At 34.4% G+C, this 16,943-nt stretch overlaps 1 protein-coding gene across 3 annotated transcripts in view; it reads left to right on the top strand.

The window, feature by feature from the left end:
* EPHA3 (EPH receptor A3) overlaps positions 1-16,943 on the top strand; it is a 331,506-nt gene that overhangs the window by 20,420 nt on the left and 294,143 nt on the right. The window lies entirely within an intron of this gene.

The following is a 16,943-nucleotide window of genomic DNA, read 5'->3' as shown; positions in this document are numbered from 1 at the left end:
CCTCTTAACTTTTCCCATGTCTCTCCCGATTTCCTTCCCCCTTTCTTGTAGAAATTGCTTATGATTTTTCTCACGAACAGTTTCAGTTTCACCTTTGGCCTTAGAGAGCTGACCCCAGGCACTCCGGCCTCCTCTTCATTGCTTTCCTGGTTCATCTTCCTGTGGCTGTGACTTCACTATTTCAGATGCATTAAATGGCCTAAAGCAGCTGGCCAAGCTCTCCAAGCTCATCATTAAAGCTAGTAGGGAGAACAAACATCTCCCCAAGGAATTATGACATTTATAATACCTTAAACCTCTGAAGATTAAAAAAAAAAAAAGAAAAATCAGGCGTGTGAATTATTGTCCTGGGGTGACTTGTACTGTATTTTTCCTTTAAATCTTCCACCTATATTATGTTAACCATAATGTCCATGAGGAAGTAAGTAGCACTAATTTAGAAAATGCTACATTAATATTCATTTTTTGAGAAACTGGTGATATTCTTGAGTGAAAGCTCTATAATCAATTTAAGTTTGAGAGTTACCATCTTTGCTTGCATAATTGTGCCTTTAGGTTCAATTAATTATTGTTATTGCCACGTTCAATTTGGCAAGGATAGAGAAATTTTGTGCTTGTTTTGGTTTTAAAGGGAATAGACAGTTAAATCAGTTGTGGTATCTATGACCAGGCTTTTCCATAAAAACAATGATGTGATATCTGGGAGCAACTTTGAATTAGTCATTGTTTTAATTAAGCAGCCATAATAAGTAAAGGTGCATCTGTTTGTAGGTTAACTAAAATATAAATATAAACTTTGGAGGAAAAATTGTAAAAATTATAATAATGTCACATCCTATTGATTCACTGAAAATCCCACCACTCTCTTCTCTTCTTCATTTTGTTTTTGGATGAGAACATTTAAATTCTACTCTTTTAATAAATTTCAATTTTGTGGTGCAGTGTTATCAGCTATAGTCACCATGCTATTCATTAGATCCTCAGGCCTTATTCATCCTACAGCTGAAGGTTTATACCCTTTTAGCTACTTCTCCCTATTTCCTCCACCTCTACCCTCTGGCTACCACTTTTCTATTCTCTGTTTCTATGGGTTTCACTTTTTTTTTTTTAAGATGCCATATATACATAATACCATACAGTATTTGTCTTTCTCTGTCTGGCTTATTTGACTTAGCATAGTGCTCTCAAGGTCCATTTATGTTGTCACAAGCATGGAAAACCCTGCTCTTTTGATTTAGGGCAATGGTTCTCAATGTGATGTGGGGGTTAGTGGGAGGCAGTTTTGATTTTGCCCCGTGGGGATATTTGTCTGGAGATGCACTGGTTGTCACAAGTCGGCTGACAGGGCACCACTGGCATCTAGTGTGGAAGTCCAGGGGTCCTGCTAATGAACATTTTGCAAAGAACAGGGCAGCCTCCTACAACAAACAGTGATCTGGTCCAGAATGACAGTGCCCAGGTTGAGAAACCCTTACTTGGGGATGAAGAATGGTGCTCCATCAGGAGCTATGGTCACTAAAGAGACCTTAGAGACTGTCAGCAACTTCTCTAAATTCCAGCCGTTATCCTATCAAAAGCTCTAAATTCCAGATCTTTTCAAATAGAAATTTTTAAAAATAGACAAATGATTCATTCCAAATTTGAAATGGATCTTTCATGGAATGATTCTATCAGCTGAGCTATATTAAATTAATATATTTGGGGAAAATTGTCAAGAGTGACCCATTCCTTCATGAATGTTCTTTTTTATTTCTATTTACCCTTTTTCCTGGAGATATATTCACACATAAAAGTTTACAGTTAACCTATGCAGCTTTCTTGGGAGGAGTATTTCTATCTCTGGGGAAGTTTAATTCAGCTTTGATTTTCTCTAAATGAATTTCATGAAATGCATTTCATGAAAGCAACATCAAATTTGAAAACTGAAATTAGTGGGGGCGCGGGGTCATGAACAGCAATTCGTTTTTCAATAAAAGACTTTTATTTGACTTGGATATTTTCTGGTACTAAGTGTGTTCACTTTAGTAAAGTAGGTAAGCAATTTCCTTCTCTGGCCCTATAAACTATGAATTGTAATACTTGAATTCTGAGCTTACTTATCTTCAGAAATTCTAGTAAATAATCCGATAGTTTAAATATCCTTTGATTTAGAGAACAATCAACACATATCAAAGTCCATATATATTGTTGGTTACAACCTAGAAAGTGTCCTTGGTTTACACATGACAAGTACTTAAATGCTTGATTGACTGACGATGTCAGTCTATCAGGAAGCTTTCTTAGTCTACGCATCATTACTGAGAAGGGGTTAGAGGGAGGTTGGCGCCATAGTTCTCACTTAGGATAGTCTTGATATGCTGGTTAGGTAGTACTGAGGAATCAAGAACCTTGACTCAGTTAGAGAAACTCAAGGAGAAGGGGATTAAAAGAGGGTTGGGAGACAGAGGGTAGAGAAAGCATAGTCCGAAATGAGAAGTCTTAAAATCAGCAATTAAGATTGTTTAAAAAATTCCTAACACCCCTCCCTCTTTTCAACTCTTTTAACCATTTTTTCCCTAAATGTTTCCTTAGCTATTTATTGGTGTCTTAGCAGTGATAATGCACTTAAATAAAAAAAAACACTCTTCTGGCAAATAGAGGCCCACTGGTTGCTCACCCACTGTCTGTTCCCTGGCTTCTCCTTGCTGGTGGAACACTGAAATCGTTCAGATGTCCACCTCCCATGTGTTCCTGGGAAATGGCTCCTCTGCCACTTGGTGTGTGTGTGTGTGTGTGTGGCTGGGGGGATATTGATTCATCTGAGAGCAAATCATGATCATTAGAGTCATTTAGCCAGCAATTGGTTTAGTCAAGAGGAAGTAAAGCTAATGAGACTGGAGCAGAATTCCAGTGACTCCTGGGAAGGGTTTCCTTCTGATAAAAATAGATAGGGAGAGGCCCGGTGCTCTGTGCCACTGGATTTACCCAGGGGTGGCCCAGTGTCTGAGTCTGGAGCACCTGCTCTCCCTTCATGGCCAGAAAGGCAGAGTCCAGTGAGCATTAGAGTGACAAGCCTGGAACTCTGACATCTTAGAACCACTGAGTTACATGAAACAATACGTGGTCCTTGTTTAAGCCATTCTTTTTGAATTTCTCATACTTTCCGGTTAAAGGCATCCTGATAGAATACAATGCTTAATCTCCTGGTCAAATATCCTAATTTCCAAATCGAGGCCATGGCAGTCCATAATTCCTTCCTCCAGTGTTACTTGTATTTTCCCAGGTTATGTTTTTTGTGCTTTAGTGTGCTGTCATAGATAACAGGTAGAACAGTAATATAGAAAAGGCACATAAAGCACATCGTTTAGAATTTGCATTCTGCATTTGAATTCTGGCTTTACCATTTATTGCTGTAAGATCTTACACAGGCCAGTTAACCCTTATTAACATTTATTCTCACTTTCAAACAAGGGATAATAGTAATTTCTATACACTTTAGAGTAAATGACATTTGAGCAAATGATACGTTTCTATATATCTATGAGTATGTGTATGTGTATATGCTAATGTATGTGAAAGAGCTATACAAATGTCATTTCCTATTCTTAGATGAGTTTTGAGGTTTTCCCATTCTAATCCAAAATCTTTTGCTAAATTCACTGTGTCTCCTTAAATCTCAGTCTACACTTTGATGCAAGTGTCTTGGAGCTGAATTTTGGAGAAGGAAAACTGATACTGCCTGAGATGCCAGCAAACACCTCTTCTCAATTAAGAGCCCAAAATATTGCCTTTGACAGCACATGACTGTTATTTCATTGAATCGGCACAGAGTAAAGTTTGAATATACTCTTGAACCACATTCTGAATGGAAATAATTAAAATAAGGTAGTTGGGTGTCCAATTTATTTATTTTAAATTGTTACGTGATTAGAATTTCTTCAAAATATTAACATTTCTTCTTCAGGAAGACCTTCTAACTCTTACATACCACCCTTTGCCACCCCCCAGACTAGTACATAACACCTGTTAAGCTCATCTACTTGTTCTTTGATGTATCTTCACAGCTTGTAATGACATATTACTACAATTATTTCATTGATATTTATCTCAGTTTGGAAACTGGAAGCTCTTTGAGACCAATTTTCATTTCATGAAATTCTCTCTTTTATTCTCATTTAAAGTTCTTGGAATGTTTGTCCATAAATTAAAATTACTGAAATAAATGAATAAAAGCTTTCCAAAATAAGCAAGGTTAACTAAACAAACATTGATTTTGCATTTGTTGAGAAAAATTTGATTAATTCTAGTCTCTTATTTTAAATGGTGTCTGTTAATAACTTCATTGTCTTTTTAATGGCATAAAGTTAAGTAAAATTATAATATATATACATACTATAGTGTATATATTATATATGTACTTGTACATATATATTATACAAATATACACATATAAGATATAAATGTATAGATGTATATCTATGTCTATATTATATATGTTATTTTCTATACTAGCAGAGCTATTTTGTTAAATATATTTAGAAAATACTACCAGCCTATGAATTGGAAGTTAACTGAAAAAGAAAAATAGCTAAAGATAGCTCTGTGTTGAAAATTATATAGATTGTTGTCTAAGGATACAAAGCCAGAATCCTGCAAATAAATTCTATTTAACTAAAACAAGAAATGTTTAGAATTGAATGAATCATAGAGAGTAATGCAAATAATAAAAATACTCTGTAAAACAAGTCTCAAGTATGGTATAATTTGCCTTCAATAGTGGAATTATTGCTGTTTGTGAAGTCTGGATTCAAAAATCTTAAGTAGTGGATTTCTAGCTTTCACTTTGTGAATGGTGTCTGAAATGTAGGAAGAATATTTTGACAACTGGGTGTTAGCAGTAACCACCTGGGATGCTGCCTTTATGAGTCACAGTCCAAATTCTGCTTCATATGCTGAATAGTTGACCCAGGAAAAATCAAATTTTTTGACATATGTGATATGTGATTCTTGGTCATTTGAAATTTTTCTGCCTAAAATGAACAATGCTACGTTTTAAATATGTCACTTTCACCCTATTGTGCTGAGCTTTCAAGGAAGGATGTATGATCAAATTAGAAAAACATGACAAAGTTTTACAGGTTTTTTTGAACCTTTCCTTGAAACAAAACACACTATAAAAGAAGGAAGTGGATAAGTGGTAGAAATCAGTAAAGGTAGAATTATTCTAGCAACATTTAATTTATAAAATTAAAACATTGTATTTGTTTTAACAATTTTTGTTAGTGCTGAAAAAACAGAAAATATTTTCCACTGCTAATGTATATTTCTATGTGAGTGCTTCTCTCTGCATCAAAACAGCATTTGTTTATATTTTGGGGATTGGATTATAATTTTAAAATATGACATGTAATATACTTTGCTCCTTTTACTTTGATATATAGCTTTGTGGGAGTTAAAGTAGAGGAGACTTGAAACATATTTGGATGGATTTTACTCATTTCACCTTTAATCATAAATTTGTGCTACATGATTCTTACATAACATGCAGTAACTATAAAGTTATGTGAAAAGCTAAGATATATTTAAATAATTTTCATTTCTAATTTGAGTATTTAACTATTTCATAAATTCATTATGATCATTTCATATTTATTTTTAAAGTAGCATTTAAAACATTTCAAATCAAATGCAAAGTTTTACTTTTAGTGGTTTCTTGTATTGATAGCATTTCTAAAAAATAATAACTTTCTGATACCAAACATTTTTAATTTATGCAACATCAAATGAATGTACTTTCTGATCTAAAAGGAATAATTATTAAAATCAAAGTAGCCAAAAGTATGGTTATTAAATTAAAAAAGAATGGCTTTCATACTCATTTGACATTAAACTTGTTGATACATGTGCAAAGTAGTATATGGCAGACTGGATATCAGTTTCTGTATTGCTAAGAAATGTCTAGTTCCCTTAATATTTTTAAGAATATACTTAGAATAAACTCTGCATTTTCAAGCTTCTAAGTTTTCGTTTGAATACAGCTTATAAATGTAACATGTATTCCAATAGAGACAAGTTTCTATTCTGTCATTCCATTAAGTATAAGTCAAGAATTTTGGTAGGAATTTATAAAAATATTTTTCACAAAAATTTTGCTTATTTACTTTTCTCCTTTTTTTTTTTAATTTCATGAATTAATGGTTTTGACCTTTACGTTTATTATTCTCTAGTGGTTAATGTTTTTTGGAAGATTAAAAAAAAAGAAATGAAATTTGGCCTGTAAAAAATTTGGTGTAAAACACTTTCTAAATAAGTCCCATGTCCCAAATGATAGCCATCGGACCTGAGAACAGTGAAAGGTTATAGCATTTACAAGACAAACCACGTGAAATATTTCTGCAACCTTAATAGCTCATTGATTACCATCAGTTTTTTTTTTTCTACTCAGAATGCTCACTTTACTCAGGAAGTGGTATATGAAGAAAAACTATCAATGCATTATCTCAGATTTCTTGGAAGTTGCTGAAATCATCCCCTTTACATGGGACAGAGGAAGGAAAACATTGAGGGGGACAGTGTACTCAGTTTTCTGAGCAGTCTGAGTTTGCAGGTTATTTTTATTCATTCTGTTAACAATGCAGTCTAACATGTATAAATATATGTGTGTATGTGTGTGTAGTATATATAAAACTGCATGTATTAAACTATAGTCACATATAGCTATATATGTATGTATATAAACAGTAATACATTGAAATTCTTACTTTTTAATTTGTAAACAGTAATTATTAGAATTGTAAAACCCTGGGCTTCCAACCAAGACCTACTACTCCATTACAAATCCTGGGATCACGGCTCAGCAACCTGTTTTGTCACAGGCCCTCCATGTGATTCTGATGCTGTTGAAGTTTGGGAATCACTGTGCTAGAAAATCATTATCTGCCATAATGAGACAGGTATTACGAAGGTATTCAGCTGCCTCTTGATACAGTGCTGTAGTTCATTCCAAACTCTTAATTAATGCAGCCCTGTGCATGATTCATGATTAATATAGCTCTGGATGTTTTTAAATTTAGAATTTTACAATAAATACACAGCAAGAAAAATAGGTATTTTGCCAGCAACTCAGGGAATCTATTCTTAGCTGCTTTGTGACAGGGATTCACTTTAGAATCATCACGTTTCTGTCATGTAATCCTGGAACTTAGTTTGTAAATATTCACAAATACTGAAGGTATTTAAACCCCTGCATCCATTGCTCATGATAAAAGAGATAACATCAAAACCAAGAGACCTGAAAAGTCATGAATTAAGCGATAGCAAAATTGAAATAAGAAATATGAAAGTTCCCCATCAAGGAGTGACTAGAATATAAGAAGATTGTCTGGGAAGTGACTATGAAATGTTCCTAGAAAGTTCCTAAGGTCAGCTTATGACGGATTTTATGTATCCCACTAAAGATATTGGAGATTATTCAAAGGCAGTATTTTTAAAAAGTGATTATGGAAGATGCTGTAATTGAAGAACAGACAGGAGTCAGAAAAAGCAGTTGGAACTCACTGAAAGTTCCCATGAGAGATTATAGGAACCTAGGATTGACCCTCTATTCCTTGGGTTATATATCTTGGTGATTTGGTATAGGTTGAATTTTCATTATTTTGCACATACTCAAAGAAGGGATTTTTCTAAAAAATAATCAAAAAGAATTTTTATTAACAGATTTTTCTTTTGTATTAAAGGTATAAAATAAAGAGAAGCTAAATTTAGCGAATTAAGTTGTAAGACATTGGGGGACTCAGTAGAAATGAAAATTATCGAGTAAAGGAAGGAAAATCATCTAGTAAGGAAGACAAAGCAACAGAAAAAAAAAAAAGAGGGCATAAGATGCTGTAATAGTAAAAGTAATTGAATTCCCCTTCCATGTGACAGTACTGGTTAATGTTCTTTGGGTGTGAGGTTAAGAATACGCTAAACATTAGACAAATGTAAAGGGTGATCTCCCTTCTCAACATGAAGTGACACAAAGTGACCCCAGGAACCAGGGAGATTCATCCAGTGCAGGGAGAGAAGAAGACACAATGTGATGATTTCAAAGAACTTTAACTCCCAGTCTACGTTTGGATACTTATTCCAGGCCACGGGCATCAAGAAAGCTGCTAGCTGTAAACTTTACGGATTAACTCAAAAGTCTTAAATGGCATTTAAAGTTGTGGGTGATATGAATTCAATTTTGTAAACTGTGCCCTAGAACCATTTGTCATCTCTATTCTCAGTGTTGGATGGAGGTGCTGGGTAATAATTTTTTAAAGTAGAATTAGTGACAGTATTGATTTAAATTTAACTATTCTCTTCAGTGTTGAAAAAAGCAGTAAACAACAACGTGGTCATAAACCGAAAATAACTGTGTAGAATTTTGTGAAAATGTTTATTGATGGAGCTGCTTCACTTTTTCATGAAGGGGGCAAAATTTTATCTTATTTGGAGCAGTAGAATATGTTTGAATGAGTAATCAATTTGAGGGCCAGCTGAGACTTAGAAATCATCTCTTGTAATTCCTTAATTATGTAGACAAGCAGTGGAGGCCCAGGGAGTTAGTGACTTGTTCAAGGTCCTATCATTACTTGCCAAGTCCGGGTTCAGTGGTCTTTTCATTACTCCTCTCTGTCTTGGTCTGTGGACAGTACCAAAGAAGGATGCAAGACTGTGATTTAATATTTAACAGACTATACTGCATAGAATTTCAGGACTATTTTGTCTGAGTGTCATGCCTTACAGCACCCTAAATAATAACCAAATCCCAATACATCAGTCAACATAGAGCTACTTTTCTTTGCTGTTGAAAAATGCTGATCTTTCATAAGGCCAAGAGGAAAACTGGGTTGTATAGGATTATCATCAGCCCTCCATTCTCTCATGTGTGCATATCCCCTCATCACAGCTTGATTTATGATCCAGGGACTGAGCTGTCACTTTCTGACTAGAGATTCTTAACTCATTCTCTGACAACTCAGATTGATTTTCATCTTAGATTCAAATATATATCTAAATTTACTTGCATTGAAAGAGTATTTTTAAATGTTAGCTCATAACCAAAACAAATTTCATCTACTTCCAGTTTTCATAAGAACCAAGGAATGTTTTGAGACCTTTTTAAAAATTAGTATGTCATTTTAATGTGACCAGTCTCCAAACAGGAAAGTTAGAGGTGTTACCTTCTAGCCAATAAATCCTCTTCAAGATTTAAAATGTTTCAAAATTGTTAGCCATATTTTTGCCTTCTAAACTGCTAAAATGGTCAGTATTTTTTGTTGGATATTTTACGGAAATAAATGGTACTCTTATGTAGCTTTCAAAAAATGTGATAACTATAAATTAGGATAACAAATTAGTTCTTTAATGAATTTTGGAAACTAGGATATAAAAATTAACGCAGGAGTTTTATAACCCAGAATTATTTTGTGGTGAAATCTACCATAGTAATCATCTGTTCTAAAATAAATGTTTTTTCATTTCTTAAATAAAATAAAGAAAATCTTAGGAGTATTAAACATTTTGGAGAGGACTAAGGGTGGTAGCATTATTTTAGAAAGGAAGTTATATGGAGTCATATTAGTTTCGAGAATCTGTGGAATTCTGAATAGTTTATGTAGTTTGAAGGGGATTTGTGAAATCTTTAGTATATCAGGATTCATTCATCCTGTTGTGCAGTGATTGTCTGTGCTCCTGTGATGTGGTAGGCACTATCATAGGCAGTGGAGGTGCAAACAATACCAATAGCTAAAATTTCTACAATGCGCTATGTTCTATTTTAGTGCTTTCCATATATCAGCTCGTTTAACCCCCACAATAATCCTGTGACATTTTACTTTCATTTTACAGAATTAGAAAGTAAACCCCTTTTCCCCCAATTTAAATAACTCAAATGCGATCATACACTCAGTAAGTGATGGAGTCAGGAATGAAAACCAGGTATTCTGACTTTTTATGTGATGTGCATCACCACTACTATATATTGCCTCCTATAAGAGAGGTAAGAAAAATATTTCCTTGCGAAGCTTCATCTGGTGGAAGAGACCAATCCATGGACCAGCAACTACAGTATAATGACAGTCATCAATTAAGACACACAGTAGATACAATAAAATTACATAGAGTCTGTTATTCAAATTCCGCTTGACATGAGTCAGGGAAAATTACATCGAGAGGTTGTGAAGCTTTAAAGTTGAGTAGGAATTTATCAGGTCTGTGTTACTGGGCATCACACAGAGCACAGACTGTAAAACAGCATTGTATGTTGAGAGAAAAACATAGCTTGTGTCATCTGAAAGTGGGTAGAGAAGAGTAGGAGATGGAATCTGGGAAGGAAAAAACAGAATTCTAGACTGGATTATGAAAAGTCTCACACACCATGCCAAGGGGTTTGGATTCTTTTCGTGGAAAATTGTTTAGCAGTCTAGGAATTAGGAAGTTTACTCTGTGGACTTAGAATACAGGTGCAAAGAACAGTTGGCTTATTAAGGTCATCCAAGAAAGATATCTGTCAGGGCAAAGAAAGCAAGTGATGGAGACTGGTCACTTATGGTATCCTATAAAAAATGATGTCAGCTGGATATAGGATATGGAGAATTATAGGATATATTTTTTTTCTCTGTGATTTATCATAACATTTTGTGTATATTTCCCTGTGCTATACAGTGTAGTCTTGTTTATCTGTTCTACAATTTTGAAATCCCAGTCTATCCCTTCCCACCCTCTACCCGGCCCCCCCCCCCCCGGTAACCACAAGTCTGTATTCTCTGTCCATGAGTCCATTTCTGTCCTGTATTTATGCTTTGTTTTTGTTTGTTTGTTTGTTTTTGTTTTTTAGATTCCACATATGAGCGATCTCATATGGTATTTTTCTTTCTCTTTCTGGCTTACTTCACTTAGAATGACATTCTCTAGGAGCATCCATGTTGCTGCAAATGGCATTATGTTGTCGGTTTTTATGGCTGAGTAGTATTCCATTGTATAAATATACCACTTCTTTATCCAGTCACCTGTTGATGGACATTTAGGTTGCCTCCACGCCTTGGCCACTGTAAACAGTGCTGCTATGAACATTGGGGTGCAGGTGTCATCCTGAAGTAGATTTCCTTCTGGGTACAAGCCCAGGAGTGGGATTCCTGGGTCATATGGCAAGTCTATTCCTAGTCTTTTGAGGAATCTCCACACTGTTTTCCATAGTGGCTGCACCAAACTGCATTCCCACCAGCAGTGTAGGAGGGTTCCCCCCTCTCCACAGCCTCTCCAGCATTTGTCATTTTTGGATTTTTGAATGACGGCCATTCTGACTGGTGTGAGGTGATACCTCATTGTAGTTTTGATTTGCATATAGGATATATTTTTTGATATTATGTGTGATTGATGATGACTGACATGTGTCTTAGTTTCTCCTAGATCAAAGTTTCTTGAATTTTAGAGTGCTTCAGAACCAACTGTATGACAGCACCCCTATAGATACGAATTGCATTGCTAATGGCTGATATATAGTATACATATATATTTATATTCATGCGCATATATGTAAACACACAGATCTGTATCTGTAACACATATCACAAGATACGTAATAGTATCTTACATGCTATTCTAGTATTTGAAATTTTGTATCGTTGCCCAAATATTGTGAGTCATTCCTAAATTACAGAGAAATACAGATGCTATGAAGGCTAAATTTTAAGACAGCCATGGGCAGTTGCAGAGAATCGCATAACGCACTTTTGGAGTTCTGGCAGATCCACCTGTGGGCATTTTGGCAGCAGAGGCTACCCGAAGCAAAAAGTAAAGCCTTCATTCCAATATTAATTTTATGTTATGTGGTATTTATGGTATAAAACAGGTGATTTCTGAATAAATATTACAGAATGCACTCATGCTATGTGGTAGACAAAGAGTGAATGATTGAAAAATAAAAGACAAAAATTTAAATAGAATTTTAAACAATGACAATCTTAGGAAATTCTCACCAGATAGCTCTTCTCTCACTATTCAATTTTCCTTTGAAAAACCATGAGATGATTAGATGTAACATTGGTACAAATTATGATTCTCAACAGAGACACAGGTAGGTTTTAAAACAGTGTTTAAACAGGAGAGGAATAATTGCTTAACCTGTTACAGAAGCAGAAATTTTCCATAGGGAGTAAGTATAAACAAATAGAGCACGAGACATCTCAAGGCACTTATAGGCAAAACATTGAAATAAGATATGTTACTTAAGTTTGTATGTTCCTTAGAGTATGTTCTTAGGAAACAGACATAGGTCTGAATTGTCACCTTGGAAGATTACGACGTATCTCAAGAAATACCGTGGTTGAGGCGTACCAAAGATAGATTTCTTTCTTATATAAAGGACGGTTGTTTCCTTAAAGTGTACATAATTCCTATTTTTATTCTTATAATCAATTGAGATTTAGTATACTGATCCATCAGATCTTTCAAGAACCTCACCCAGCAGAGGTTTATTTAATGCTTCTTCTTCTTCAAAAAAAAAAAAGCATAAACTTAGCGCAGTACTAACGAAAGACTACATTTAAAGAATTAAATTGACTGAACAGTTAACCAGCTGTAACATGTTCAACAATAGGATGGGGAAATCCCCTTTTGACCTTTTAGCTGATTAGTCCATGTCTTAATATGGAAGAATTTCTAAATATTATTTAGAGGGAACTTTATAAAATGTAATGAATCTGAAAAATGAAGCGCTTGGCTTACAAAAGAATCTGTGTAGTTTGGGAGAAAAGATACTGTTTTTAATGGGACCAGATTTCTCTTTGCTTTTCTAGTAGTACTTTATCTTCCTCTTGGAATATATAATGTGGCTTCTCTGTGAGCAGTTATTCAAGTTAAAGAAAAAAGCTGTCATTTTAATTACTACAACACAAGCTGTACTAATAAAATGGCTTCAGAAGATCTTTGTTTTTATTTGAGTCTAGGTAATTGAGAATTAGTCATTGAACATGGATAAGCCCTTCCTCCACTAGACATTTTAGAGTCAAAAGAGAGTGAGAAACAATCCCTGCCCACAAGGAGTTTGTGGTGAACTGGTACATTTTGTCTCGTTCTTGTACACCCAGCTTTCAGAGCCAAACAGGAGTATGGGATGCAGTGTTGGACATTTAATTCTAGCTGTTGATTATTTCATAATAGTTTTTGATGCTGTTTTAAAATTTTGCTTATTTTGGTGTCATTTTAGCTTTACAGAAAAGTGGCAAAGATAGTACAGATAAATCCCATATATATTACCAAATACACAAATTTCCCCTAATGTTCAGATCTTATATAAGCATTGTGATATTTCTAAAACCTAAGAAATTCACATTGATACAGTAGTTAATAGTAAACTAAATTACAGATTTTATTCTGATTTCACCAGTTTTTCCGCCAGCATCCTGCTTCTGTTCCAGTATCCAGTCCAGGGTACCACGTTGCATTTAGTGTGAAGGAAATTTTTTCCCACCAATTTCTATTCAGTAATATATTTTACCATGTATAAGTGTAACTCTCATCAGTTTAATTTTTTTTAATAATAGACTTTATTTCTTAGAGCAGTTTTAGATTTATAGGAGAGTTGAACGGAGAGTACAGAGTCCACTGCAGAGAGTTCACATCTACTCTCCTCCTCCTCAGTTTCCTGTATAATTATCATCTTGCAATGCTCTAGGATGTACAATAAATTTGATGAACCTATATTGATACAGTATTTTAACTACAGTCCATAGTTTACATCTGAGTGCACTCCTTATGTTGTACAAGTTTCTAGGTTTTACCAAATGTGTAATATATGTATGTATCACTTCAGTATCACACAGAACACTTTCCCTACGCTAGAAATCAAAATTGTACCTATTCATCCCTTTCCCTTCCCGGGGCAACACTGACCTTTTACTGTCTCTGTAGTTTCGCCTTTTCTAGAATGTCCTGTAGCTGGAATCATATTGTATATAGCCTTTTCAGAATGGCTTCATTCACTTCACAGCGGGCACTTGAGGTTCCTCTGTGTATGACGATGCTTTGTATTTGCTTTGACTTTCTGTGTGTACTTCTAGTTTTACACTTGTTGTTTTGAATTCTGAGTTTACCAAAGAAGTCTTGGTCCATGTGTTCCTTCCATTTTACACTTAATGAGGACTTCTTTTTTGAGTCTGTTTTGTTTTTGTTTTGCATAAGTCTTGATCTAAAGTTATAACAGATCTTTCAGTACAATTTGTTTAGGAAATATCTGGACACATCAGGACATTCGTTTCTTTGCATAGTATCACTTGTAAGATGACAAGATATATTTATTCTACATTTTTGTTATTTTTACAATACCATGCAGTTATTTATTTTTGGTTAAACAAATTCCCAAGTATTGGTTTGCTTCTCATTTTCCAAACACTTTGAATCTGTAGTGATGGTGAATTGTAATTGTTTATACTTCTTAGTTCCCAAAGCTGATGATTAGGCTGTGAGAGTTTGATGAGAGTAGAGAAAAAAGTCAGAATAGGCATAATCTACTCATTGAAATATAACAGTTGGTTGATGGACTTTAGTTGTAAATTTAAAACAAGTTAAGGAATAATAGTCATATCAATCTTACGCTATCAATAACATGCATCTGAAAATGCCATGGGATCTGATAGAGCATTTAACAAGCTAAAAATACAATTAAATCTATCTTCATAAAAATAGACAAGTTTCTTTTTCTTCACAGGGATTAAAAGTGATTTCTATGAAGAACATTTTTTTTTCTGGTGATTTATTTGAGAAAGAAAGACAGGGAAATAGGAGAGGCAGAAGATTTGAAAAGTGATATTATTTTGTCTAAAATCATTGTTCTCAAAATTTTGCTCCTAATAAATTTGCTTAATTTTTCTAAATCAAACATGTTAGAAATACTTTATTTTAGCTGTGTATGTGTATATATGCACCTACAGAGATATACAGACATAACACAGACACACACGTACATAGAATGTTTTTTCTTTTATACAGAGATTCTTCAGGTAAACATATAGTAGTGGTTTTTCTTAAATAATATCCATTATAAACATTCTTAATAAAACCATTCTCGTATGTGGACCCAGTCAGTCTTCAGGTGGGTATGATCTGTGAGATAAACCAGTTTTTTTAATTGAAGTGTAATTGATACATAATATTTTCTTAATTTCAGAGGTATAACAGTGATTTGATATTTTTATACATCATGAAATGATCACCATGATAAGTCTAATTACCATTTGTCACCATACAAAGTTACTATGATATATTGACTGTATTCATTATGCTATGTATTACATCCCTGTGGCTTGTTTTTCTGTCCTCCTCTTAGGCCTTGTAATAAAGGAATAAAATTGGTAATAGGATTTGCAAGTAAAGGCCGCAAAATGTATTCTTTCGTACAAGTTTCAGCTTGTTCTCAAGTATGAATACAGCCGACATAAGCAATGGGTCCTGTTGCTTTATATCCATTTCTCATACCTCTGGCTCTCTGTTCAGTGACACATTTGGGATAGAAAAGGATATGACTCGTAAAGGGTATCAGTGACATGTGAAAGGCCTCCTGATTAATTCAATGCTTACTAAGTTCAGTTATGTCTGATCACACAACGGACACTGCAGATATGAAAGTCAAAGTGATAACAAACAACTAGACTTCCACAGAGGATGTTTGATCAAACAAATACCTTGAATTCTGAATCAGATGTAAAATTATCAGTGGCCTTCAGGAAATTTGGACAGTAGAATTTGACACATATTCCTGGTATATGTGTACTTGTTTATATTTTATATGTATAGACAGATAATAACAAAGAGGAAATACTGAAAAAAGAAGAAATGAAAAAGGCTAAAAGACATATCAACAGCAGGGGACAATGTACCTCATTTGAGAGACCTGCTAGTGTAGATCGTAGATGGCATTCTTCATTCCATGATCAGTGGTCATTTCCAGAATTTGAAAATTACTGTAACTTCTCCAAATGCATGTATACACCTTTGAGAAAGCTTCAAAATACTGATTATAAATAGGTCAACGTTCTGTGTCACTGTAGTGTTACCAGGTATCAGTTTGAATTTAATATGTATTTTTCCCAAGCCATTAATTACTTACCTCATGTAAAACAGAATGACAGACTGATACAGGCAGAATACAGCATCATATGTATCTGTAAGACTTTTATAAATTTGTCTTTTATAAATTTAGTATAGGATTTGCTTCTTATAAATTTGGACAAGTTCTAACACCTTTTCCTGATTATGCTCAGGACTAAATCTTATGGGCAAAGACATGCTCAATGCTTTAACTTTGGTAATGAGAGAAACATTATGAACACATTAAGTATTATTGTAAGGGGAATAAGGCAATTGATGATTCTTAAAAACAGCAGAGGTAGATCCAGTTTTCATGGCTGGATTGTGTGCCACTGAAAATCATTTGTGTCTAATTACCTACTCCAAAATCCATTCAATCCTTTCTCCTAATGAGAAGGATCCTATTTTATTCAGAGGGACATTTTATCCTACTAAAGGAATACATTTCCCAGCTTCTGTTGAATCAGAATGTGTCCATATGACAAAGTTTTGATCAATGTGATGTAAGCAGGGGTATGGGATTTCTATGAGGATGCTGTACAGGGGATCTGGCATTTGGGTATTGACTGGCGGTACAGTAATGATCTTGTGATACCAGGATGTGAGCTACCTACTGGGGTGGTGTAGAGAAGAGGTGTGAGAAGCCTGGCCCACCGATGATTTCAGGGAGCTACCATAGCAGTTACAAACTGCCTACTTCCAAGCTCTTTATGTGAAAAAATTAGACCTTGTATATTAATGATGCTTTTCCCAGTTCTATCACTACTGTAGAACATAATTACTAACTAATACACCACCCATACATTATTTTAGAAAAACCTAACATAAATCTAGTATGGTATTATGTACGT

Source organism: Vicugna pacos, chromosome 1 (genome assembly GCF_048564905.1).
Source record: "Vicugna pacos chromosome 1, VicPac4, whole genome shotgun sequence".
Classification (NCBI taxonomy): Eukaryota; Metazoa; Chordata; class Mammalia; order Artiodactyla; family Camelidae; genus Vicugna; species Vicugna pacos.
Note: the sequence above shows the minus strand (reverse complement) of the source record. Positions and strands in the feature narration are given on the sequence as shown.